Source organism: Rhea pennata, chromosome 4 (genome assembly GCF_028389875.1).
Source record: "Rhea pennata isolate bPtePen1 chromosome 4, bPtePen1.pri, whole genome shotgun sequence".
Taxonomy (NCBI): domain Eukaryota; kingdom Metazoa; phylum Chordata; class Aves; order Rheiformes; family Rheidae; genus Rhea; species Rhea pennata.
Genome location: NC_084666.1, coordinates 45,347,427 through 45,375,066, shown reverse-complemented (window position 1 = coordinate 45,375,066; position 27,640 = coordinate 45,347,427). Strand labels below are relative to the sequence as shown.

The 27,640-nt window shown below is 37.8% G+C and overlaps 1 long non-coding RNA gene across 1 annotated transcript in view; it reads right to left on the bottom strand.

Annotated features, from left to right (window-relative positions):
- Positions 1–8,188: 8,188 nt before the first annotated feature.
- Positions 8,189–27,640, bottom strand: part of LOC134139940 (uncharacterized) — a 40,026-nt gene continuing 20,574 nt past the window's right edge. Inside the window, exon 3 of the long non-coding RNA XR_009958291.1 lies at positions 8,189–8,493. This is a non-coding gene — a long non-coding RNA (uncharacterized LOC134139940). The remainder of the gene's footprint in view (positions 8,494–27,640) is intronic.

Below are 27,640 nucleotides of genomic sequence, written 5' to 3'. Positions count from 1 at the left end.
TGTAAGTAGCCAAGTGACAAACTGTTTAAGTAATGTTCTTATCTCTTAGCTTGAAAGGGGAGCTGCTGCAATACGCCTAGGCCTCATACCTCACGGGATGTGGTGGTGGGGATGGTCTGGACAACCATCCTTTTGATAGATGAAGAGGAATAGGCAGAGTTCGTCCTGCTGCAGAGGGTCTGTTAAAGTATTTGCCAGCATTCTGGGATATTAATATCCCACCTCTGGAGCTATTCTAATCGTAGGGTATTGAATATTCTTGAGACAAAGCTATAGAAAAGCGTAAATGTAGGCATGTTTGAGTTTGTGTATATGAGTACTGCTGCATTCTTTTGTGCCAAGTTGCTGATCATCATTTGTGGTTCCCAGATCATCTGTTTCAGGGATTTTTCTATATAAACATAGTTGCTGTCCCGTGTATTTTATGGACAGCTCTAGTGTTTGTCTGAGAAGTTGGCTGAGAAATTTGATTTTACTTAAGACACCAGAGAACTGAACGTTGCAATATGGAGTGTTGTATTACTTAGGGCTATGGACTTTAAAAGGCATCTAATGTCCACCTCAAGGAAACAACCTTTTGATTTCAATTGATCTTTCAGGAAAGCTGAGCTTGAGGCTTGTTGTCTCTCTTCTTGAAGTGCTGGGAACAAGGCAAGACACTGAATAAATTTTCTGCCCATCAGGAAACAAGGTATTTGCTGCAGGTCTGCGGAGCTAGCTGGGGCCTGGATGCTACTGAGGAGCTAACCCGGTGCGCCGTGTCTGTCCTGAAACAGGACTGAAGCCTTGTGGAGGAACGTCAGAGGTGATGCATCTTGTCTTAGCTGATGTCCCAGAACAAAATTCATTCACAGTTCAACCCAGATAGCAGTTCGCTGTTTGAACAGTCTCATCCTAGAATCCTATACTTAATTTATCCTAAGCTTTGCTTTTCTTGTTGGTTCTTGGAACATATGCCAGCAATAACAGCTGAAAGATTTTGCCATCACTAGCTTGTTTGGATTATACACTGTAGTTGCAAACAGAGCAACCTGTTGTTACTGGGGAGTTTTCCTCCCTACTCCAAGGTGTGTTTCTAGCTTATTTGCAAATGGCACAGTGCAGGTACTATCTATCTTCTACCATGAAAAACTAGCATAATTTAAAACTGCTTTTCCTGTCTTGCTTACTCATGACTTCACGTGATTTCCACCACCAGCACCCAGTGTTATCCTCATGGTAACACTGATGATGGTGTTTGTAAAAGTGCTAGGCGCAGTTACCAATAGTAGCTATTTATAAAGTCTTTTGAGCTACTGGTAGAAGGGAGACAAATATATGCACTGAAGGAAACCTCCATTTACACAATCCACATGCTCAACAGAACATGATTTCCTGTGTTACTAATACTTCTTGACTCTTGTAATTTTCCATTTGACTTGTTCTGCTAATTTGTTAAAGTTGAAGAGAGACTTTTTTACATGCTTGTTTTCCAGAGCACTAGCAGTGCAAGTGGCTGTATAAAGAGTTACTGTTCTGTGGAATTACTCTCCTCAGAAGATACAAAACCTATTTCACCTTTAGCATGGAGAACTTGGCATGGTTTTGTTGATGACTAGTTTTGCTCAGCACATTTGCAATATCACCTTTCTCCTCTGTGCTGTCCTCAAATATAACATGATGACTGAAATGTCAAAACAAGTAGTATTCCAAAAAGTTATATAATTACCCAGCAAGAAAATAAATATGGGCCACTTTTCTGAAGTGTGATAAATGAGATATTTAGGAAAATATTACTTTTCCCTGAATTTTTTAGGGAGAGAGAAAAGAAGAAAATCTTTGATTCTGTTCTCCCTTCTCCTTAAAAATGAAGAGATGGGTTTCTTGAACCAAACAGTTGAAAATGAGACTTCACAGTTGTTAGCAGCATTGTGTCTTTTAACATTTGGACTGAACTTTGCTTTTTAGAATGTGTTACTGAAGTGCTGTTTAAAAAACAAAAACAAAAAAAAACTTATTATTTTTCCCAGGGGGACTAAGGGGCCAAGGAATAAGTTACTTCTACTGTAGTAGTTTTTTTTTTCTTTTATCTCCTCTAAATTCAAAAAGATTGTGAAGGTGGGATAGACTAAGGAAAAAAAGACAATCTCATTTGCATCTAGCTTTTGTATTAAAATATATATTTGTGTATTCATTTTGTTTTTTTGAAATTGCTATAAAATTTTAAATGGGCTTTGACTTCTTTCTCTGCAATGAATAATTATAGTGTCTTTGAATTTAATAATTCAAAAGTAGTATATGTTCTTTCTTTTATAATTGGATTTGCAAGTGGATGCTACTGTTTATAGTACAATAACTACCACACGCTTACCCAATAGTACAATTTTGACAAAATTTAGTATTAAAGTAATTAATAGCCATCAGAAGCACTTAGTGCCTTGAGTTCTGTTCAACAAATGTAAGGTATTCATTTCTGACTGACTTGTAGGAATGGATGATACCGGAAAATGATCTGGAACAGGATGGTAGAATGAAGCGATACACAAATTAGTATTCTTGTCATTCCCAGAAGTGAATGTGAGGTTTTCAAATTGTAGAGTCTGCCATAGTGGAGGGAATTTACTTCTAGTTTTCTATCTGCTTGTCATTAGCTTTGCACAACTTGCATCTTTCTTGTCCTTAGGACTCTTCAAAGAAATGAGTACAAAGAGCTGCCTGCAAGTTTTACAGTAACTATGTATGGCAGCTCTCATCTGTATGGAGTGAGGAAGGGCATTTGATTCAGGATTTGATACAATTGCTTTTCTTTGACCTTGAGAACTTCTGCTTTGTTATGCATACTTGATCAATATTTTTTTCTTTTTTTCCCCCTTCTTTTAAAAGAATTGTTGTTTTTTAGTCAATAGTTATGGGTGTAATGTGGTCAGCTCAGCACTGAATAAAAGGAAGAGCATATAGTGGACAAAACAGTCCTACAAAGGCAGATCTTCTATGAGTACTGTGGGGAAGAATGAAGGGTGGCGGTTATGTGCCTCTTGGAATTATGAATGAGTTTATGGACCTGCTAGTAAAAATATTATAATGGGCAGAAGATGGTGAGTGCATAGATCAGAAGTGGGGTTCCAGGTGAATGTGATCACATGAGAAAAGACGTGGAAGTCAACGGAAGAGAAGAGGACAGAAAAATGAAGGAAAGAAAAAGATTTTCTGAATTCATAAATCTAATCAACTGCTACTGAATTATCCTGTGAGATATCAAAAGACATTGCTTTCACACCTCTGTAATAAAATATTTTGGGTTCTGGCATCAACCATTCCTTTCCACAGAAACAGGCAAAAGGTGGTAAACAATAGTTAAAAGCAAAATGTGCAAAGCAGTAACAGCCAGAGGCTATTCTTCAAAACAGAGCGCGTGAATGAACATATGAGCCAGAGTCATACAACAGTGAATGCCAAGACCAGCTATTGCTGTTGAGTTTCAGAACGTAAATACCATGCCAAAATGAAGAAATCTTCAATAAAGAGTAAGAAATTTCACTGTTGCCAAAACTCCATAAAAGTTCATTTAGATACTTCATAAAGTTATACCAGAATAACTCATTGTGAGGTATCCTTATACAGTGTGAAAGTTGTGACTGTTCAGACTACTCGAGGAAGGTAAATGTTCAGCTGAAAATAAGCATTTAGTTAAAGACAATCTAAAGAGCAAGCAACTGAACATCAATAAAAATCTTACCTTGGGTGTTTGTCACTAAATGATTTGTTGTGATACCTTCCCTGGTTATTTGGAAGTTAAGAACGTAGTGGGGAAGTGACTGGTTTGATTTTTGCATTTGCCTGCCTCTAATGGATTTGAGGGTGGTGCTTGTTTGTGCTTCCTCAACTTTCCGAAAACAGACTTCCAGGTTCCAGAAGTATTTTGCTTAGCTTTTTGCATATATATGGGCACACGTGTCTTTCATTTTCTCCTCTAAAATACGGATCTGACTTCCAAAATTCACAGAGGATAGTGAGGGAGATGGAAAGGTAGAGCTTACAGTAACATGCAGGAGAAATATCTGTCACTTGGAACAAATTTTACTCAAGAGAAGGCTTAGTGTTGATGCAGAAAAGGAAGTGCCATTCAGAAATGCTATAATAGAGATTGTTCTTGATTCTGTACGGGATTGCACATCCTTCTCAGTTCAGATTGTCTGTCCACAATCAGACCATAGTTAACCCTATTATACTATAAATGCATATATTCAGAGATGTCTAAATATGGTAGTACATGTGCAGTTTTAGTATGCATGTGTGTAAATACAGTAGTGTATGGTATCATCCTATGTGATTAGCCTTTCAGAGCTTTGTATCTGGCTTGCACCAGTCTATTAAAATGTTTTTCCACATCTGAGTCCAGTACATTTAAATCATAATTTGGCCAAACACAGAAGTCCAGCATGAGGGAGCAAGTAGAAGAGAGAGTGCAAAAACATAATAGTGGTTTGGCAAGTAGTGTTTATACTTTCCAGTTGATCCTGAGCTATTTTTTTCTTCTTCAGTGAAGAAAAGTGAACTGAAAAGCAAGTGAAAAGCATTTTAAACTTTTTCTACTGCAGCAACATGGCTGCATCCAGTGAGGAGTAAGTTCAAAAGAGGTGCATGGACTAGTCCCTGAAGGTTGCTGCCTCTGAACCTTGCTTGTTCAAACAGAGCTTTGAATCTGTCAGCGGATTATGTGGCTGGGGTTTAACCCTCCAACTGCCTTCCCAGCGCTATCTTTGGTCTGGCTCCGTGGTATCGCAAGGATTAGCTCTGTGCATACTCCAACAGCTTTGTTTGTCTCTTGGCAATATCCAGCTTTAAACTTAATACGGTGGGAGGTCGTTCTTCCCATTGCAGTGCTGCTTATTTGTTTAGGTTTGGTCAGTTGTTGGATCTGCCACAAGCTTTAGATTCTTGTGTACTTGCTTGGCCAGTATGTACTTACGTTTAACTTACTGATAAGTGACACATTTTTGTCATTGTTTCCAGACTGATGTAGTTTGTTACGCTTGTGTGTGTCGCTTTGTGTTCAGTAGTAACCTCTTTCATATATCGTCTGCTAATGTGTATTAACAGGCTATTACTTCAGACAGAGTACCTGAATAATACATTATGATTATAAACATCTTTGTTATTTTAACCATTATCTTTCTAAGCAGAGTTGTTAAGTTACAGTTGAGATGAGAAAAGAGTAAATTGGTTTTCAGGGTTCAGAGTCACCATGGCTACATGTGCACGAGCCATCTCCATCACACTTATGCCCAGTGAGGGTGATGGTGCAAAATCACCAAAGAAAGCACAGAGTTGCCACTACCTTACGAATTTCCATTGTGCAAGGATGTTGGGAAGCTTTATTTACTTTAGCTTTGCACTAACTGGAAAAAAAAAACAGATATTCTACAACCAAAAAAAAGAGAAGGCAATGGTCTCGTGTGATATCCTTAGTTACTGTCGAGAGGTTCAGTCACCAGGAATTCTGACTATAACATGAGAAGTAAGACAAACTGGCAAGCAGTAACGGTTCCCTTTCCCTTTAACTTGCCGAAAGATCAAGGAATATCAACACTGAAACTCACTGCTGAGCTGCTCTTGCTTCTTTCTCTGAAAACAGGGCATTTTGTACCTTTTTTGAATAAAAATCATGTAGCCAGAAACTCTTAACTCTCACTGATGTTCAATAATCGATTTTTTTTAAGAGCTTGATGCCAGATTTACTATTCAATGATTTATTTAAACACAGTTGCTGTTATATTTTGTTCAATGCTGTTTTAAACACAGTGATGTTCAAGTCTAGTTTGGATCTCTTCGTCCTATGACTTGGGCATTGAAAAATACATTTTGGTCCCATAACTTTTGAAAATAGATGAACTTATCTTCCTCACCTTGGAAAAATGGCTTATGGCTGAATCCTAACCCTAGATGACTGTACTGTGGAAGTGCCTCTCACCCACTTGAAGCCGCTGCCAAAACGAAGCACCAAGGAACAAAGCAAACGTTGAGAACATGGAGAATTCTAAAACCATCAGGTACCACTTTTTACAGGTTTATTAAACATAAAATGAGATACAATTGTCCCAAACACTATGTTGGTTAGATAATATGTGCGTGTGTATGAATATGAATTTCAGCACAGGATATTCCTGTGTCTTGCAGATTCATATAGAGAGTCTCCAGCTGAAAACTCAGCCGGAACGGAGTGATGATCCCTAGCCCCGAGCGCAGGGAGCCAGAGGGAAGCAGGAGAAGGTCTTGCTGTTCAGCTCTCTGGCCACCGGGTGTCATGCTAGGAGCACACTTTGGCCAGCCTGGAAGCATTACTATGGCAGCAAGCACAGGAGACTACTCAGAGAATAAGTTACTTTGCACAAAATCAGCATCTACAGCAATTATTTTTTACCTTTTGTATGTTTCTTGCATCTGTATCCTAAAGGATAAACAGTGTTGTTGCTCTCCATTTTCAGCTTCAGAATATGATGCCCTGGAACGTAGCGTACAATACCGGGGGAGTTAAAGGTGTCTGCGTTAAGATTTTCTATACATGCTGTACGTGCAGCTAGGAAAACTCCATCTGCACATCATGTTTGCATGGCGTAAAGTATGGCACATTTAAAGAGTACTTCATTAGCAGGTTTTTGAATTTGTGTGTGACTGATATTTTCCAGTTACAGTATAGGAAGAAGAGGGAGGCAGAACATCCCTGAGGCTGAACCAAGTACTCACTTCCCAGTAATTTTTCCTAACTCATGTCCATCAAAGAGCAAACCCTCGCAGGGGCCCACAGAACTCCATAGGGCACAGATGTAGGCTCAGGCTGGTGTTCACACTGAAAAAAGTGTGTTGAATTCAGTGTTTCCTGTATCTTGCTGGTCTTGTTTCAAAGCGTTTTTAGGAAGGGGTTGAGTGGGAGAATGAGTAAATAGGTGCACTGGTTATTTTCAAGAATAGGAATAGTAGCATGAAAGAGCATGTGAAGAAAAGGAGATGAAAGGTTTAATGAAGTGGAGCAAGGTACATGGTATATGAAGCAATGAGGATGGATTTAGGCAGGGCAGAGATTTATGGAGCCTTAAAAGTGAAGATGTGAAGCCTGAACTTAAAAGCAGAAGGGCAGTGGAAGAAAAGTGAGGTACAAGCAGGAGTAACCACTGAAATATCAGAGGGCATATGCAATATATCGAACAGAGGGAGGAAAAGGAGATTTTTGTTTTGTATATGCATGCTTATCTACAGTTCTGCATTCAGTTCAGCATGTTTGCTTCTTTAAGTGATAACATGCCACTAAGTAGAGAACATCAGTGTCAATCCAATAAATTCATCTGGAGACCTGCAGAGAGTAATAGTAAATTACTTAGAATTATTTAAGAAAACTGGTAAGTGACTGACAGTGGGGTTTCACATATAACGTATACCAGAATCTGAGTTAGCCCTAGAATTTTTTTCCATGTTGCTAGTGATGTTTTAAAAAACAAACAAAAGACCTACCTTATGTAATGTTGTTAGTTCCCATTTATTCTGACTGCCATGCAAACTTTACAAAGATTTCTTGTGTTTAAATGTTTAAATTAAAGAAAAAAATTATTATTTTTTTTCAGATGGGAGACAAAGACTAGTCAGTTCCAGCTTGATCTACAGCCTAGTCAGAACCTACTGAGCAACAGATATATTTGGACTTCCTACTAAGTCAGGAGTAAGTTTTACTGTATGTTTATGTGGTGCAGAATTATTTGGGGACTTGCTCATAACTTGAGATTCTTCCCCCCCCCCCCCCCCCCCCCACCCTGACTGCATGGGAATTCTATTATGAATGTTGCATTTACAGCTGAACTGATTTACAGTTTTCTATAAAGCAGTAGGACAACTTGTGATTACCTGATAAGCAAAATGCAAGGTATGTTCTGATCGAATCAGATACAAGAATGCTTAGTATTTTGTTGTTCCACTATCATTGCATTTCTAGTAGTGTTAAAATTTGAAAAATTGCTGCTTTTGTACTAATAGCTGTTCTAAAGGCTTTCACATCTGTTGCAAGAGAGTTTTCTTGTGAAGGTACTTTAGCAAAGAATATAGCACTACTCTGAGTCAGGCTTTTTAAAGAACTGTGTTCCATATGAGCAGTTTTTACACGGAAAATTAGTCCTTTTTCAAAGCCATATTTCAGACAGAAAGTTGTATTCATACTGTTTTCTATAATGTGTACAATTATCGTCTTTACCGTGCTGAGCATCTGCTAGTATTAGTTTAAGCAAGGTGACTGATACTTGTCACGTGCTCCTTTTCTCTCCAAGGAGAGAATGATGTAAATAATGTGAAAGTGCTTACGTATACAGACTGCTGTGCGTATGTTAAAGGAAGCAAGGCCGAAGTATACGAGTTCAGTTCAGACGAGACGTTCTTTGTGGTAGTTGTTGATATGAGGAAGCGCTGGTATCTTCAGGCTAGAATCTGCTTCCTGACAGCTTGCGTGATCTTCTGGGCCAGACCTTTGACCACCTGGAAGAAAAAGTCAGGGAACTTGCACGTGATTTTTTTAATTTTTTGTTAATATTTCTTTAGAGATACTGTTACTGAGATTGAAAGGGAATACAGTCATCATGTTGATAACATGTACAAAATAGCAGAGCAAAGCTTGGAATTTCTTAAAGGCTATATGGTAGCAGATACGTAGGATTGTTATAGTTCTGGTACGAGTTGACAAGGTTGCCTGTAAGTGCCCAACTAGATGGTGTGGTAGCTCCTAACAACTGCAAATAGCAAAACTGATAACAGTTTTGTAGAAGTTAAGCAGGAGTATAATACCAGTGAAACTATAGATTGAATGGTCTGGCTCTGTGGTTTAAAACCTGAGGGTACAGCACCATGTTACCAGCTTCTCCAAACTCTTTCCTGTGCATGCTAGTATCTTCTGGTTCAGCTAGCTGATTTTAATTCATGAATTTAACTCATTCAAGTATTGCTTTATCAAAAGTAGTATAATCAGAGATTGTGAATGATCTGTACCACTGTGATTTTTCAAGTTTTGGTGCTATATTAAAATGAGTTTATGCAGTTTCTAATAACTGCTTCTCTTGCCAATAAACTACCTTACTGGAATGCTAATCTGAAGAAAATACAAGCTATGTTCATTCAGTGGCTAGATGTAGGCACTGAAGGGTGGATTTCAGACTTGTTTGTTTGTTTGTTTGTTTGAAGTGCTGTTCCCGTTCCCTTTAGGGTCCCTAACATTTTAGTGTGCTCTTCTGGATGCTAGCCGCCCGTTTAGGAGCAAAGTGATATCACTTGTCAGCTTTGTTTTGCCTGAGGTTATAATAACATACAGTTCATCTAGAGCTGTTGGTATGTCTCTCAACCACCTTTACTGTGCAGTAGAGTACGTATTGATTTATACCTGCCCTAGGGAGCGTCTTCCTAAAAGTTGTCACTGGCAGTACGGTCCCACCTAGGCTCGTTGTAGACTGATCTTTGACAGGAAACACTCCCTAGCCCCTGGACGTTGAAAAGAGGTTTGGTTTTCTTCTGATTCACCTGCCATCTTCCTGCCTCTCCCCACCCCTAGCACTGCAGTAGCTTGATAGTGAAACGAAAGGATTCGTTTAGCAAGGGTTTCAAGGTCAGGATTTTAGGTAAAGGATTGAAAACAAAGCTTACAAATCTTTGAGCTACGACTGTGTTTTATAATTCAGATTGGTGAGTGCCTGGAGTCTTTAACCTAGACTTTCTGCCCCATCATCCATGGTGGGAATTCAGTGCTCAGTGACACCCTCCCAAAAGTTGCAGTCACTTCTGAATTCCACTCCCCCGTATTGCCTTGGAGGTAAATTTTAGGATACAGATATACTGCCGTGAAGAAAATTCACAGCTACTGCTAGAAAGGCTGGATACCTTACAGCAATTTTCACTTTTCTCTGCTGACACCCAGTGTACTGGGAAGTAAGTGAAGAACTTCCTTTGGCCCGATAGGTTTAGTCCTTAAGAGTGCCTCCGATTTTCTCCTCCATGGGGATTGTACCTGGGTTGTTCATTTTGACTTTCCAGAATGTGTTGCTTCATGTGTTTCAAATGTTGCTTCAGAGCTTGTCATTTCTAAACCATCACCAGATTTCTTTAGTGACTACACTTGATCCTATTGACACAAATAACTGATCTGGTCAAAAACTGTTTGGCTCAGATGTGTCTATGAGATTAGGTCTTCATTTATGCAAATATGTTATCAATGTGTCTTCCTGATCTTGTATCAGAGGCATAGCTTTTGTTTTTTATTTTTATTTTTATAGCTTTTATTGTAAGTTATGATTAACAGTTCTGGGGTGTGTGTGTGTGTGAGTGATCTAATTATACTATTGGATTCTTAAGACAGAAAAATGGTATGCTGCATACAGCTAGTAATTACTGTGAGGCTCAAAAGATATATTTGAAAAAGGTCTGGTGGATAACCACTTAAATTATTGCAGCTGCTGCAGAGTTTGCTTTTAATGTTAAGTTAGGTAAATATTCAAACATAGTTCATCCAGCTACCAATTCTGACTTAACTAGTGGTTGTCTTATGTATGACACTGAGCAATCAAAAAGGGGGAAATACCATGAGTTCCTGTTCTTTAGATTGGATGGGTGTTTGCTTTTGTTTTCTCTTTTTAAAGGAAAAAATACTTTTGAGCATCTAATGAACTACATACACTTAAATCTAATTTATTGTCCTGAGTTTGGTGCTGCTAAGTTGAGTTTCTCTGCCTCTCTACCCTACCCTTTCAACTTGGAACGTGTTCAGAATGGGGAAAGAGAAAATCGTAATTTTGCTTGAAGAATGAATTTTCCAAAAATGTCTGCCTATATGGAGGCACAAAGAGAAAGATCAGCTGCTTCCAGCAATATTATCCTCTTCTTGGATAGCCAGGTGCTACAAGGACCACAGAATGAGGGAGGGAGGCTGTGCATGCTCTGCTATAGTTGAGTGTTGTGAGTTCTAGTCACCTTTTTGTCTCAGGAGCACTAAAAAACACCAGAAACTTACCTACTAGCTCCAAAAAAATTTTTGTTTTCACTCTGGTAATGTGATCGTGTTTTCTCACCCTTCAACTGTGCATGAGTAGCCTGATATCTCCTTAAAAGAAAAAAACTTTGTATGGTTTCCTCACGTGGGGAAAACTCTAGTAGTGGTTGTTTAGGGACAATATGGGATGGGTTGTTCTTGGTAATCCAGTTGGTGCAGTATTTAAAGTATTGAGCCCTCTTTAAATCTGCTCAAGAATGTCTGAGAAAGAGTGTGCATGACTTGAAGTAGGAACATGTTTGAATCCAGCAGTGACCACCTGTATTTATTTGATAAGAAAAAATAGTAAAGACCAGAGGGAGATTTGCTCTGTCCTTCTGTTTTTTAGAGTATTAGTCACAAAGGAGAAACTGGTAAAAAGCAGCAGCTGTAACTTGAGAAGTTAAAACTGCATTATTCCTTCTTCCATTAGCTCAGAAGCCAATATTCAGGTCATATAACCTACCACTAAATCATGGAGCTTTGTACTTTTAAGGAAGATAGTATCTGGTGATGGTCCTGACACCCTTTCTCAAAGTATAAATTAACTAAAAGTTAACTAAAAGTTAACCATGCAACACAGTTCTATTCAGATAGCATATAAAATAGCTGCATTTAGTAATAATTAATACTGTGCAAATATCCACAACATTTAACTGAGATATGAATATATCTCTCCTTCAGTTTACATATTACTTCATACGGTCTTAATTCACCCCAGCTCTCTTGAAGGCTTTCACTTCTATCTCTAGCAAACATCCAGAATCAATATGCACTGTAATGTTGTCAGAACTGCACTCCCAACACAGAAATTTAATAGTGGCCTGATATGATTATAGCAATAACGAGAGATCAGCAACGTTCAGAGTTGTGCGGTTAATGCCTTTTATGATTTATTTTGCCCTAATCCCACTGAGTGCTATGCAACATTTGTAAGAGAGTTGTTGAGTGACTAGAAGGCAACAAGTTCAGTTACATGTAACTCCCATTTTAGAACTGGTATTTTCTCCGGAGCTGTTAAGTAAAGCTTAATTAAGGGTAAATACAAATATCCTCTGACATAAGAGTTAATTGCCTAGCAGCACAGAAATTACTAGTGATACTTTGGTACTTTTTTTAATTGAAGGAGGATTTCAGATTCTTAATTATTTTCTAACATCACCTTATTTCTATAATTTCATTGAAATACCTGCTCTATTTCATTGTCCTTGTAAGCTTAGAGTGTCAGATGGACTGTTCCACTGACTGCCTTTTCTCAGCAACCTGTACACATCCTACTAGTTCTCTAGGCTTTGATGGGCTCTGCAACAGTCATGGTTCAGCCACAAGGTCAGCCGTAATTCATTAGAAGCAAGACCAGGAACGTTTCTTTAAATTGCATTCTCTCAGCCTTCAACGAAACATCATGTCCATGTGCCAAATCTTGATTCTAGCAAGACTCGATTTCTGGAGCTCTGGTAGGAAGGTGTCACCATTTCTGTGGCTCAGTTGGAGACATACTAAATGTGATTTCAGAACCAGATTTTTTTTCCACATTGTTATAGTAGGCCTCTGACTTTGAGCTTAGATGCAAATCAATAATCCAATGTATGCGTGAGTGAAAGCAGAGAAGGAGAGCACCCTCAAAACCTTATATAGAAAGGCAACTGGAATTGATGATGATAGACTAGTGTAACCAAATATAGTTGTTTACAATTACAAGGGTAGGTAAACAGGTTTTGATTGAATCTGCTGCTTTGTCGAAGTCGCCATAGGTTTATCAGGGAAGAATTAGGGCCTGATGGTTTCTATGTGCACTGTCACTTGGAGAAGCTCTTTGAGACTTGAGCTGCAGCCACACGTGCTTCTTTCTTTCTTTTTTCCTGATGATTGCTTGCAACTGAGACAAAATGTATTCTTTAACCTTATTTATTGTCTTACTAAAAAAAGAACAAGAGGGTAAATATTGCTTTCTTCCATCCATTTTGTATCTATGTCTAATATCCTCTTTCTTGTTGAGGAGTAGGTCATATGGCTGCTGAATTAGAATCCTACAAAGTCTTTGTAGAAAAGCTCCCAAAACATTGATTTGGGAGCATGAGGGACCAGGAGTAGATTGACTTAAAATATTTGGGGATGAGAGGAAGTAGATGCAGGGAGGGACAAGAATTATTACTGTTTCTCCTTAGAAAACTGTTAATTTTTATAACAACGTGATTTGTGTTTGACTTCCTTTACGTGGCTTTTACTAAAACAGAAAAGAAGCCCTCACAATTGTGTGATACAATGCAATATTTGGGACTTCCCAGCAAGGCCAAGAAATTATTTTTATTTCTTTGGAAGGAACTAAATAGATATTTCTGTGGATGAAATGTGTGTATTGGAATAAAAACTGGTTTGGTTTAGATGGATCTAAAAACATAAACACCCTAGTCAAATGGACTTGATTGTTTCTATAAGAACATATGACTTATAAGGCTGGTTAAAGAAACCTATGACAAACAGCTTCAAATGCAGGCATCTGGAGTTCCTAGTGATTTACTGCTGCTAAGAGTAAAATACAACTTTCTAAAATACTCTCACTTCAACTTAGTAAAACCCTTGGAACATCAATTTGGACTACACCTATGGCAAACCTGACAGATGGGATGTGTTGCTTGTTCTTGGAAACCATGGTACCAGCTGGCAGCCATGAAGAATGGCATTGGCACTTCTGCAGAGACAGGTAAAAACATTTATTGCTGTTGGTACTCATACACAAATTCCGTACTATGCATAAAAGTTAAGGAAGCAAAAACTCTCCAGTCCCTCTCTCTGTTAGTACAGCTGTGTCCTTTTACAAGCCGGTCTTTAGTGCTTTGGTTGGTTGTATTCTCAAAAGGCAAACACCACTCCCTTCGGAGGCAGTTTCATAATCAATAGATTCATTACAGGCAATGTTTTCTCCTTACTTTGTTCGTTTTATTAACCCTAGATGACTCTTGCAATCTCTCAGGAATCTAATCCCTAACCCCCTCCAGATCACTCCCTTCCCCTACCCCCACCTCACCCAAGTGCTTTGGAGATACTTTACAATGCCTCCTAGCAAAAACTTTCAGGAATTAACTTCTCTTTGCACTGTTGAGCAAAGACTGTGCTTAGTTATTCATCTGATATACTTGCCCAAACTATTTTTTAATGTCTTTGCTTCCTACTCTCTTTTACTACCTGCACCATTCAGAAAAAAATAGGAATAATTTTATTTTAAATAATTTAAGAAATCAGAATCAGGCATAGAAATAGGTTTGGAGAAAGCAATTAACATACAAATGTAAAGAACATTAAAATTTCAATCACCATTCCAACCTGCAGTTAAAAAGCACTTTGAGAGAAGAGGGGAGATTATATATAAGATTTTATATTATATATAAGATTTTATATATAAGATTTTATTTTATTATATATATATATAAGATTTTATATATATATATATATATATATTCTTTATTTACATAAGTCAATGCAATGAGTCTTTTTACAAGGACAAGTTTAACAGGATGTGATTCCATATCAGAATGAAGTTAGATATTTTAATTTTTCGACAACAGTGCCGTAAACAGCATGACGTGTAAGAATCGTTTCAAACTGGTATAAATGAGCTGACTCCATTTAGGAAAGGTGCTTCAAAGGATAATCCTGATGTAGTTTGGCATAAAACTGCTATAATGAAGCACATTATGCAATTTACTTTCCAATTAGGAAATATTTATTATTTACATGGGCCAAAATATTTGCAGAAACATGTTGAAACTCTCACTCCTTTTCTAATTCACCTTAAAATTATATCTCAGTATAATCTTATTTGACTTCTCTCCTTTAGCAATTCAGTTCAGTTAAACCCAAAGTTATTCTCTCCTTTCCGATGGTGGGATGGTGTTCCTTCTACTAGAGCACAGCTAAAAAAAGAACTGAAATGCTTGAATATTCACTAAGATGGAAAAAATACTATCTTTTTTCTTTTATAATTAGAATGAGAATTAATTAGAATTGAAACCTCTAAAAGATGAAAGAGTAAGAAAATTAAAAAGCAGACTTCTTTATTTCTACTTGCTTGTGATCAGGCCAGAAAATGATGTAATCTGAAATAGTGTGCAACTATTGCAGATTCCTCATTAAGTTGTTTCAGAGGAGGGCAAGCATTTGTCTTACTCAGCACTGCCCTGCTAGGACAAAATTTTTAAACGCTGCCTCTCTTGAAAGCAGATTTTACAGAGTTTTGAATGCAACAGAAGTAGTAATCTGTGACGTCTTTACCGTTTATATTGTCAAAAAGCAAAATTTAATACTATAAAGAAATTAAACTCTACGTGCTCTCAACTTATCCTGAAATACTCCTATCCTTGGACCTGAAAGGACGAGCAGCACAGGATTCTGCCTGCACTATGCAGTGCCCTCAGGTTAGCGTTATTTAGTAAGAACCACACCTCTTTCACGCTGTACTGCTTTCTATTGAAAAGAAAAAAAATTCTGTGAGTATAAATATAGCAGCATGACAAGAAGGAAAGAATTGTGGCCAGTGGAGTTCCTGCTGTATGGTAAATTCCCATTATTTGCTGCTAATTTCAAAGTGAACGGGTAGTTTCCCTCCTGCATAGAAATACGGATAAACCTCATCTTGCTGAACTATTTCTCATTGTTTCACTGGGTAGGAGAGTGAGAATAAGTTCCTAACATGGGATTGTATATGTAGGCCATTATTCCAAAAAGTCACTCATAAATTGTCCTTCAAAGACCAGCTTGCCTCCAAGTGACTGAGACCAAACAAAACCCACTTTCTCTGAGTTTTATACGACATCTAGATTGTATTTATTAAGGCCCAAAAGGAGTAAGGCACTCAACCGCAAGCAACTACCATGACATCTACCTTCACTAGGCCGCTTTGAAAACCTGAATTTCAACTTGTTCTTTATACTCCAACTTTATAATTGGATGCTTCATCTTTGAAAGTGAGAAGATAAATATTCTAAAGTTATAGCACTTCTGATTCTCCTGCTAATCAGTAGCTTGTTCTGCTCCAGATGAGAAAGGAAATCTCAGCTTTGAACACCTATGTTTGCAGTCCTATCATGTTAAATAAATCCTGTTGTGAAGGTTATTTATTAATTTTCATCAGTACTGATGACTCTAGAAATGCAAACTAGTGCTTTGTCAAAGCTGATAGAGTCATGATCAGAGGAGTTCATTAGTTTTTTGGGTTCCAACAATGTGCCTTATTATATACTGATTATATGTTTCTGTAATTATACCAAAAAAAAAATCCCTTGACTTTTAAGAAAAATTCAGTGTGAACATCAAGTATTTGTAGTGTTCTGACATCCTATGTCATCTGAATTAATGGTAAACTGTCAGAATATACCAGATACGTATTTTAAAGGACAAAGTGTGTATATATATATATATATATATATACACACACATATTGAACTTCTGAAAATCTATTTCAGGAATCATGTAACTGGAGCTTTTTGCTCTTCCTACCTACCTACCATTATATATACTTTTCCTACCACGTATGGGGTGCATATAGTGTGTGTGCATTGTGCTTTTTCTAAGGAAAATAACTGAAAAGAATTCTTGCAGTTGCAAACTAAGAAAGTGCCATCTAACCTTTACCTTCCCTGTGTACATATTACATTCTAGTTTGCTACGCTCATCTCTGCTGTCACTGTGAACAAGATACTGATTTTTTCCATTTAGAACAATTATTATACCACTCTTAGATTCAAATCCTCCCCTTTCTACTGTAGGCATTCACAAGGAAATAGTGTCTCCGTGAGAGAGCAGGGCAGCAGTAGCTACTGTAATAGTTAAAAGTAAGTAAATTATGTACTTCTTCCAGTGCTAGCTGCAAGAGGCAAGCCAATAAAAAGCTAAGCCCTGGCTTGGACACAGTAGACATGCACCTGATATATGAATTTCTGCCAGAAATGCAATTTGGTTTTCCCTATGTGGTCAGGAAATACAAGCAGCTGCGTTATGATTAGCTGGAGCACATACATGCTGAGGTAGCACCTACTTTTGGTTATTTCTTTCAGGTGCATCCAGGCAGGAAAAGTCAGTATTTGGGCCTCTATGCAGCCAAATTGTAGATCTGCCATGACTTACCGTCTGCTTTTAAGATAAATGCTGAATACCAGAGCAGTTTGTTTTCTTTGAAAAACACTTGTATAAGGTTAATACTCCCTAGTGAATCTTTGGTAAATTTGTACAATATCTATTTTTGCTTTTCATTTTTCCATATTCACAATTTATTTATTTATTTATTTATTTATATTCAAGAAATTAGCCAGGCTAGTATTTATGCAACCTCCAGCCCTGCCCTGAGGGATACGAATGCAGAGCTGTTGACTCATATTGAACTGTATAGATATGACTGACTCAAAGGAGCTCTCACTGTGCCAAACTCGGTAAGATAAAATTTTATATATGACATACTAAAAAAATTATATTTCTGTCATTCTTTCCTCTTCCCATTATTCATTTTATCTGGTTCTTTTATCAAGGATTAGTTAAGTATGGATCTGGAAAGTATTGAATACTGTCTACTGTTTAGCTTTGAAAGGATTTCTTCTCAGGAGACTACCTTAGAATTTCTCTACAGCCTATAAAACCTTCATAAAATCATAAATTCTCTTTGGCAATCTTTTATTTTAACTGAAGGAAAGTAAAATAAAGATACAATTTAAAAAAAAAGTGGTCTGATGGGGCTTAATGGAGAAAGCAGACTAAAGCTTGCTTTGAATCAGCTAGAATCAGCTTCTGGATTATTCCTAAGCTGTTGTGTATTTGCGTTCCTTTCTGAGAAACCTTGCATTCTTCCAGACTGAATATTGCATGTTCATAGTTCTATTTTAAAAAGTAGAACTGATGTAGAAATTCTTGCCTTGGGGTGGGAGGGAGTCATAATTATTTCCTTTCTCTCTCAGTTATTTAGTAGTTTTTTTTTTTTACTCTTATGCATGTAAACTGCAAGAGTATACAAATTACGAATTCTAATTCTAGCCCCATTAGTTAAATGACACACAGTTAATATTTTTGTAAATATTAGGTTTTGCAAATCCTACATGCATCACACCAGTCTAATTCATGAAGTAATTGCACAAATGAAAGTCAGAGGATTGAGCCCCGTCGACTCAGTTTCTTTTTTTCTGAGAACATTTCGTGTGAAAAAATGACATTATACTATCTCAACTTATGACCTAGAAATTAAGCCACATTTTTTGCCTGGGCTTATGTGACGTTCTTTGCACTTTGGCATGTTAGCACTTAACGCTAGATTTTTACTTGTACTCCTTCCAGTCTTGCAATTTTCATCTTCTAGGCATGCCTGGGCCAGGTCCTGCAGGTGACTGATTGTATGATCTGTTAGAAAACGAGGATAATTTTATATTCTTGTGTTTAAAAATAGATATTAGAAAATAAGCCGGTTTGGGTCGTTCTTAGCTATAAGCATAGCTGAACTGTATGAACTTGAGAGCAGTCAATTCAGACCTCTGTGTGAAAGTAGGCACCTTCTTCCATTGATTTCCACAGGAATATTTCTCAGTTAAAAAATGTAAGACTATAGGTTGTATCTTTCTGGAAAAGGTAATGAGTGCCAGAACATAAGTATCATGTGCCATTTTAGTTGTACAGCCTAACTATCAACCAGTGATAGAATGGCACAAAGATCATAAAGGATGCAAACCAGAAATAACAACCAGTGCATTTCAGTTGTAACTGGAAAGGAGTACATCAAGTGTGAGGACAAGTTATTTTGCTTACTATGCGTGTTCAGTACTCTGGGCCTCTTCATGGAAACACTTAGTAAGGCTGTCAGTATCTCTGAATCAGATACCTATTCAGAAATTAGTAGACAATGTCAAATTCATTGAGTGTATGAAAGAACACTCATATTATTAAAGTGTGTATTAATCAGTTACATTTCAGAGTAATAATACTTTTTTATTATTATTATTATTTCAAGTATTGCTTTCAGGATTGTCCTCTGCAATGAGGCTATAAAAACAAGAGAAGGCAACATTCACAGTAAGCAATTTCAGCTAAACAACTGAGTATTAAAAATATTGCATGGTCACCTCTTGAGGGGTGACCCCATACTGTTCCTCGGATTAGAGAGAACACTTTAAAATAGTGTCTAACCAAATTACTTTTATTACCCAAACAACTCTTAAAGCTCAGTATGTAACTAATAGTTTCATCAAAAGTTTAGTTTAAATGCATGAGTCTACTGGGGGGGAGGGAAGCTTGCATTTGTTTGTTTTGAAATGAAGGTAAATACATAAACAGCTAGTTCTTGTGTGTTCTCCTATTATTATACCACTACAGAAAGTAGCTCTTGCATAGTCAGGAAAAAAAAAAAAAAAAAAAAAAAAAAAACTTCTGATTTTAGTATGTCTTAAATTGAAGAGAATCACTAGAATGAAACTAAATTTCTCATGGAAGATATAGTTGTGCTGACCTGTGGTTCACAAAGACCCCTATCAGATGCTCTCTGCTTTTTAAATGGGCTCAAAACTAGAGTCATTTTGGGGAAGCAAGAAGAGATGCTGCACTAGAATTGCTCATCTTCATCCCTATAACAAAAGCTAAAGCAGACACACTTTTGTCTGGAGAAGATCCGAGCAACTGGGTGGTTAAGCTTGTAGGAAACCTGGAAGGGGCTTGCACACAAGTTATTCTAAGCAACTCAACTGAAAAGCTCCCCTGGCTTCTTGGAGGGGAGGAAAAAAATTCTACAATGAAAACTCTTTAGGCTTGGAATCTCAAATTCTAGTTTTGTAGAAACATGTGAATAGCTCCAATTTTATGTTGATATATAAGTGTTCTGATTTTTCTGCAGTATGTTCTCTTTTATATTAATGATTTTATACAAAGTGACAATTTGAGACTCCACAGTTCAATCTTACAATAGCAGAATTGTGTCAACATTATTTGACAAATAGTTGGATATATGCAAGTATATGATGTAGCCATTGCTCTGTGTTTACCTTAGTTTAATAGCTCTATGCTGGTAAAAGTGAGACAGCTCTGCTGGTAGTATAAATAAGTACTGCACTGTTGTGCCATTGTGCCATTAAATGAGGATCATATCCCATAGGAACAATAAATGAAAAACTAACTTGATAGTACTATACCTTCATCCTGAAAGTAGTGGAGCATATTTTATAGGCAGTCTAAAGAATTGCTCTGTTAGATTTTATGAGGATGCAGGATTTTTCTGTTTAAGTAGCCTGCAGGACCAAGGTCATGACATTGAATATAAATCTTTGTGTATATGTCTTTCAGACATTAGGCGCTTAGTATTGAGAAATGCTAAAATTAAGATGTGTGCATGGGGTGGGGGGGGGGGTAAATTAAGGTTTTACAACTACATTCTTATATAAAAGGATATTGTCTACAGTTACATAAGAATTTAGTACCAGAGGGAGTCTTAAGGCCATGCATATGGTGAAAGAGGTATCATTTCCGTTTGCATATTCCCAGAGCTCTCCTGTTTCCAAATCGCTGTACATAGTATTCATGTATTTATTAAGCCGCTTTGTATGTCCCCTATACTAAAGCTGAGTCAAAAGTTTGTTCTTAAAAAAAAAAAAAAAAAAAAAAAAAAAAAAAAGTAAAAAGGTAAATCTGTTCTCTGCAGTGATTTGCAGATACAGAAGTCTGTAATTTGGGGAAGCTGTAGCCAGCTTTAGTATGTGTTGGTATGAGGAACAGCTCGTACCAGCTATATGACAAGCCGAAGACAACCTACCTCCTGAATCCCTTCAGAGCCCTTACACAGTTAATTACTGATGTTCAAAGCATCCTTTAATTGTGGGGTACTAGCAATAGTTAGTCAGTACCTCTGTAGTTACATGGCATGTTGGAAGGGCCATGTTTCTTAAGGTTTGTGATGCTTATATCACAGAGTCCAATCTCATGTGACAGAAGTAGGTGACTAGCATTTTCTGAGGAGATAAGCCTTGACTTCTATTTAAGGAATAATATCTGTGGCGGAGAAAACTGTGTGTGTGGCCTGATAAAGATGAGTGGTAATATTTACTGAAGGTTCCTGATGGACATGTTAAGCTGTATTCAAGGTGTACTTGAATTCTTTTGGAAAGTGTTAATGTGTCTTGTCACTGGAATAAGAAACAGTTGGTTCTTTCACTCTTTTGAAGTTTTGAATTATGCATGTTACTGCACTCTGGATTTCCACTGATGTCACCTGGTAAGGAAGTAATTGCCGAAAGGTAAACTCCGAGAGTGGATGAATGCTGAAAGGCTGAACATATGTAAACGTGATTTCCCCAGGAAGTAGCTGGCATAGGAAAATTCAAACCTAGTCCTAACTCTCAATTAAGCCCTCTTTCAGCTGAAGCCAAGAGGGACTGTTCCAATGTTCCTGATGGCAAGATTTGACACACAGCACCAGCATGAGTGGAAATAAAAGTTTCAGCGATGTTTGGCTAAAATCTCAGTGTATGTCAGGATACTAGAATTCAATCAGTATTTGTGACATGGTATTTGGTATGTTGGGTTTTGGACTGCTCTCAGCAGTAGCCTATTTTTCACCAGCCAGCCAGTACTGAAAAATGCTCACTTCTTTGTCTGGATTCCTGGCACAAGACCTTTGAGGAAATCTAACAGGAGCAGGTTTTCTGTTTCTGTCTGGTTCTTAAACCGAGTTTCTTTTTGACAATAGTGCTGCTTGCTTCTGCCGCTCTGCCATCTAGCTCTCCTGGTGCTTTGTCAATAACTGACATTTTAGAGCTGGCCTGAGCACCGTATCTATTCCTAACGCTCTACTAGCATATATTTTTCATTTAAAAATGGCGCTGGTCTATTGACAGCATATGCTGTCAGCACCATAGTAGTACTTTAAACTCTAGTTTTAACAGTTCAGTCTTTCCCCATTTTTATTTTATGCTTCTTTTCTCCATATACTTCTCATTACTCCCCTCCTGGAGAAGCAAAATGAATCAGTCCCTGGGGAAGATGCACTAACATTACTTTTTAGACACAGAAATATAAGAAGTGAAAGGACATTGTAAGCTCTGTGCAGTAGAGGATAGCTGAAGGTATGTCATACAGCCTGCAAACCAGATAGTGAAGTAGGAGGAAATCCCCAGGAGGAATGTACTGGGAAGGAGGACTGGAAACAGTTGAGAAAGGAGCTGAAAGGAGAAGGTGGATCCGGTCCCCTGGTTTAAAACAAAAAGTGGAAGAACAAGAACATGGACTCCAGGTAATGGAGTTTGTTGTCAGTTTGCCAAGTAATTCTGGACTTGTTTCCTTCACATGATGAATCTACTCCATTCAACTTGATAAATGGTTGGGATTTTTTCATTAAATTTCCCAAAAAATGAAATTATATCGGGAAATATTTGCTCTGTTGGGTATCCCTAATATTAAAATATTTAAAATAAGATAAAAATGGTGGGTAGCAATACTGCTGCATAATTAGCTCTAGAACATTAATTACAATATCTTAAGGCCAAATCAGAAAAAGTTTTTAATCGTTTGTTTTTAGGCCTGTATCAAAATAGGAGCTGGCAAACTCAGTTTTTCTGAGTATGACTCAACATCTTGATTTGGAAAATCTGGTTCATTCAAATTCTGAGTAAAGCATGGTTACCTCATATACTATCCCAGTGTCTATTCTTGTCAGTGTTGTAATATAACGTACTGGTGCTGGTATATGTAATTGAGGATGAGAAGCTATAAGGGTTTTAATGAGAGGTATGCTCTGTTCCTGCATCTTGATTGCCTTCCCTACAAGCTGTCCAAATTTTCTGGAAAGAAAGGTGGCAGGAGAAAATATCAAAATTTATGTTTAGCTTTACAATTCTGTAACATATAGATAGCAATAGCCAGTTCTTGGATAACTATTAAGTCTAAGCTCTAAAATCTCTGAAGCTATTTGCTCCCCAACCCTTTTCTTCCTGAACCCTTGCAACTTTTCCAGTCTCACTTGGGGCCAAGTCTTTCTGTAGGAGCTGCAACTTTAACCACTTCCACTGAGACTGGAAATAGCAGGGGGTTGTCATTTTTTAGTTTTAATTTTCCCATTCTGTAGCATTCATTCTGGATCTAGAGTGCATCAGAAAAACTGTACTTGCTTGCTGGATGCTTCATCAAAAGAAAAGGAATGTGCTGGTGCCTGGCATCTGTTAATTGAAGAGAATAAATAGATAATGAAGAATCCTGGCAGGTAGGAGATTATTGAAGCTTGTTATTGTGTAGGAAATAACAAGTAGTGCAATATAAACAGTAGCACTGAGGGAAAAGCTTTAAGAACAAGAGTTCATTTTGGAACCCTTATACCTTCAGCCAGTCAGAGGAATAAGAATAAATTTACATGAAGTACAAAAACTCCACTAAACTTCTGAACTTTCTCTTAGAGATCTTAGTCTTACCTGAAATCTGCTTGATGTTTTTCAGTTATGGTGACATAATACTTAGTATTTCTAAGTCACAAAGTACATTGCAGATCTGTAGAGGAACAGTTCAGCAAAAAGAAATATGTAAATAACAGGCCTGGAAAAGTGTTTTGTTCTGTTCTTAATATCTGAAAGATTGTCAGATAAAAGACTTCAATCAGAATGTTAGAAACTGTGCTAGTTGCATCTATTTAAAAATGGAAAGAAAACAAACAACAGAATAATCTGTTGCTATGCAACATCATACAACTAAGTTAAAAGTTGGCAAAAATAGTTAACACAGAAGATGAGACTAAGCGTGGTATGTATTAGGCCTGCCCTGAGCCACTTTAGCTGACTCTCATAAAACACAAATTTAACACTTGAATCGATTATTTAATGCACATGCTGGCAACATTTGCACAATAACTGGTCATGAAAATTCCCTTTGCTAATGAGTTTTATGTAAATTGATATAGTTGTCTCTTGTATTTTAATATCCCCCATGCTTTAGGACATACTTGGATGTACTAAAGTAATGCAGACAAATCAGGCTGTTAATTGTTAAGTTCTCTTTGTGATCCCTTTTTGTCCATTGTGGCTTACATTATCACACTACTTCTAATTTAAGCACTTATATTTGTATAGAAGGGAATAAGGGAGGGGGAAATTTGCAGACCTAAGTGAACACAGAACCACAGAAGGGTTGAGGTTGGAAGGCACCTCTGGAGATCATCTAGTCCAACCCTCGTGCTCAAGCAGAGTCACCTGGAGCACATTTCACAGGATCGTGTCCAGGCGGGTTTTGAATATCTCCAGAGAAGGAGACTCCACAACCTCTCTGAGCAACCTGTGATACAGCCCAGAGTTAAAGGAATAAGCATGTGATAAGGCAGGATCTAGCACATATAACAAAGCCTGCTGGTTGTTTTTATGTAAATAGCAGAAGGAAGGCATGGGTTAATGGAAGGATTACAAGGTAACTGTGGGGACAGCTGCTTAATCACTACTTAATACATTGAAGATTTAAAGGTACAGAAAGGTTTGGAGATGTTCAGCAGCTATTTATTTATATATTTTTAAGAAGGGAAAGGAGGACCCCATCCAGGTAAATATTCCCATTGTATGTGTGGAAGAAAGAAGGAAAGGGAAATTGTTACAGTTTCCCATTTAAAAGCAGTATTATAGACTAGGTTACCAGGCCTTTTGTACTAATGTGTAAGTATTAGGCACAAAACGCAGCTAACCAAATAACTGTCAGAGCATAATTTCAGTATGTGCCATTAAATATCCATAAGGATGCTTTAGGGCAGGTCAAAATTCATTTTTGCTAGTACTGATAATAGCTTACAGAATATAGTAGCACTGTCATTGAAGAACTTGAACAGAAACAAAACTAGTACAAAGGCAGTATCTTAGGAAAAGATTTGTAAGGAGGTCAGTGTGGAAATGAAGTAGCTTCCTCTTCTCACCTTTCCTTCTTGTTTGGCTTAAGGGCTTAATTGCCAAAGCAATTAAGATAGTAAAATCAAGGTACAGGGAACCCTTTATCAGCCCAGCAAAAAGTTTGTCCATCTTGTGGACTTTGCAGTCAGCTGGGTGGTAGTTGACCTTAGCATCTGCATCAAGCTCATACTTCTGCAGCTCTGCATGGTAGTCACGTGCTGGCCCAGCTTACAAGCTAACTACTGTAGCCAGTGAAAATGATAAAATGTGCAAAAAAGCTTTCAGTAAAGCCTGACTGTAAATCACTTGCAGCAAAAGTAGTAGAGGAGCCTATGTAGGATTAGCAGTAGCTGGGATATTAGTGCTGATTGCTAATCCACAGGCAAGAGCAACTGACAGACCAATAGCTGATATTAACCCAAACAAATTAAACTGAAGTCTTTCTGGGTATTAGAGCTGCTTTTCCATTATCACTACTGCCAGCCCTTTTCTCATAATGAAGTCCCAGGATTGAGGATGAGAAAGTGGTGCTAGTTCTGTGCACTCTGTGATTATAACCTCTGTATCACAGCACATGCTACAGGTGCAACGGTTTGCTAGGAAAGTGTAAGTGGTAAAGGAAGAGGCTATGGTTAGCTAACCTGTACATAACGCTTACAAGGAGATTGTTGTGTACTGAACATAGAAGAAGGCTGGGACATCCTTGATTTGAGCTCCCTTTCCATTTTGAATGCAAAGAGTTAAAAACAGCTCAATAAAAATTGTTCACCTTCTTAATTTGAACCAAGTTATCATGTCTGAATAGGCACCCCTTTTGTGGTTGGAAACAGCCAACAAAGAAAAAAGCCTGAAGTTGCCCCTTTCTGTAGCAATAGAGACCTTAAAAGACAAAGAACTGGAATAAAATCAGAAATTGCTGGGAAAATAGTTCTCTAAGGAAGTTCAACACTGACTGAAATCTTGCTAGCTAGATGGAGTGTACTGCACAATACATTATTTCTCATACGTACAACCTGCACCCCAATCAGAGGCAGTTATCTGAAAATATATTCTCAGAAATCTGTCTCATCAGAAGCAGAAACTATAAGGCCCAATGGAAGGCTATTAGAGAAAAAGAGAATAATACCCACTCTGAGATAAATACTCATACACTGTACCAGCTTTTCTGCTGAATTTTAGCAGGTGTAGCAGGTAATCCCTTCTTTCCAAGTGGGGCTATGTAATGCTATCTTCTAGTGCAAGTGCTTGGACAAGGAGTGTTTTCTTGCTGAGACTGGATTTTCTATAGCAGATAGCTGGCTGACGGGGATAGGTAATTGTTTATACATGTCTTTCCTCCTTAGTAACAGCTCTACATAGACACCGTAAATATTTGCACATCAGCTCTGAAAAAGTTATTGCAATGGGCTAGGTTAGCTCTACCTTCGAACTCTCAGTATTCTGGAATATTTCAGTGCAGCCATGGAGAGAGATGCCACTACTTGACCTTGCATATTACAGACTCATTTTGGTAACAGTTATTCTATCAGCTTGCTATCAGGCGTTGAATAGCTTTTGTTGATAGCATGATCCAGTAAGCAAACAAAAAGAGGCCTGGGTGCACTTCATCTTTGCCAATAGCAACAAATTTGAGTGTCAGTTGTATTTGGGGGACTGATCTGCTCGGCATATAATTGCCCCAGAACTATTCCCAGAGGATGCTCTTAAGCATTGTACAAAAGATGCAAAGCACGCGGTAGAGTCCGCACACATTAAAAAAAGTGAAGAAGCTACATGGAGCTATGAATACACTGACAGGTATTGTGTTAGTACTTAAGAGAGGTTTTCAGCAGCAAGTATCAAGAAAGAGTGATAAACTTTATGAAACTGGATGTCATGTGTGACAGAATCACTAGCTTTGTATCTAGGGAAGAATCAGGATGTTTTACATGATATTGATAAGGCTGTTCTCTTTATGTGGAAAAAGTGTATGTTAGTTTACCTTGTCAGTTATTCTCCAGTTAATTTACAGAAGAATTTCTTTCAAATCAAATCAGATTACATAGATGAAAGACTTGTGATAGAATAAAAAACCTGAGGAAATTGGAGGCATGCACTAATGATTACTGTTTGTATTTTATAATCAGATTCAAGAAGGTTTATGATGGGGTGTAATGCATTGCTGGATGCAGTATCTTAAATATGTGTGTAGTGTAAGCACTGCAGTCAACAAAGGCATGCAGGTATCTTCTCAAGGGACCTTGGATGAGTTGATAATCAGGTGTGAGACCAAGGATGCAGTGACATTTGGGCACCTGGCCCACACAGCAAGAAGGTCAAAAGATCCTCACTGACAAGCCTAGGGTAAGTAGCTTCCTCCTCCAAGAGACTGCTTCTACATGTTGCAGAAAGCAAAATGCCAGAACCAGTGCAGGCTGGTTTTAAACTTTATTGAAAAGTTCCCAAGGGGCAATATGGTGAATCCTGTAGCAAGGCAAAGCAGATGCACAGAAGCTGAGACTCTGCTAGCTTCCATTGATTTGATAACAATGGTGGTTGTGGTAAGCTGATTTGGACTGTGCATCCTTACAGAAAATCCTTGACTATTCAAAATGTCAATAAATTTTTAGAACTGCTTCACATGAGTAAAAAGTGAAGTTCAGCAGAGTGGTACTTTTGGCAGGGCAACTCAGGGAATGAATCCTGTCTAGTCTTGTTTATACCGTTACGATCATGGCAACTTAAAAAGACTATCTGGTTTTTCTGA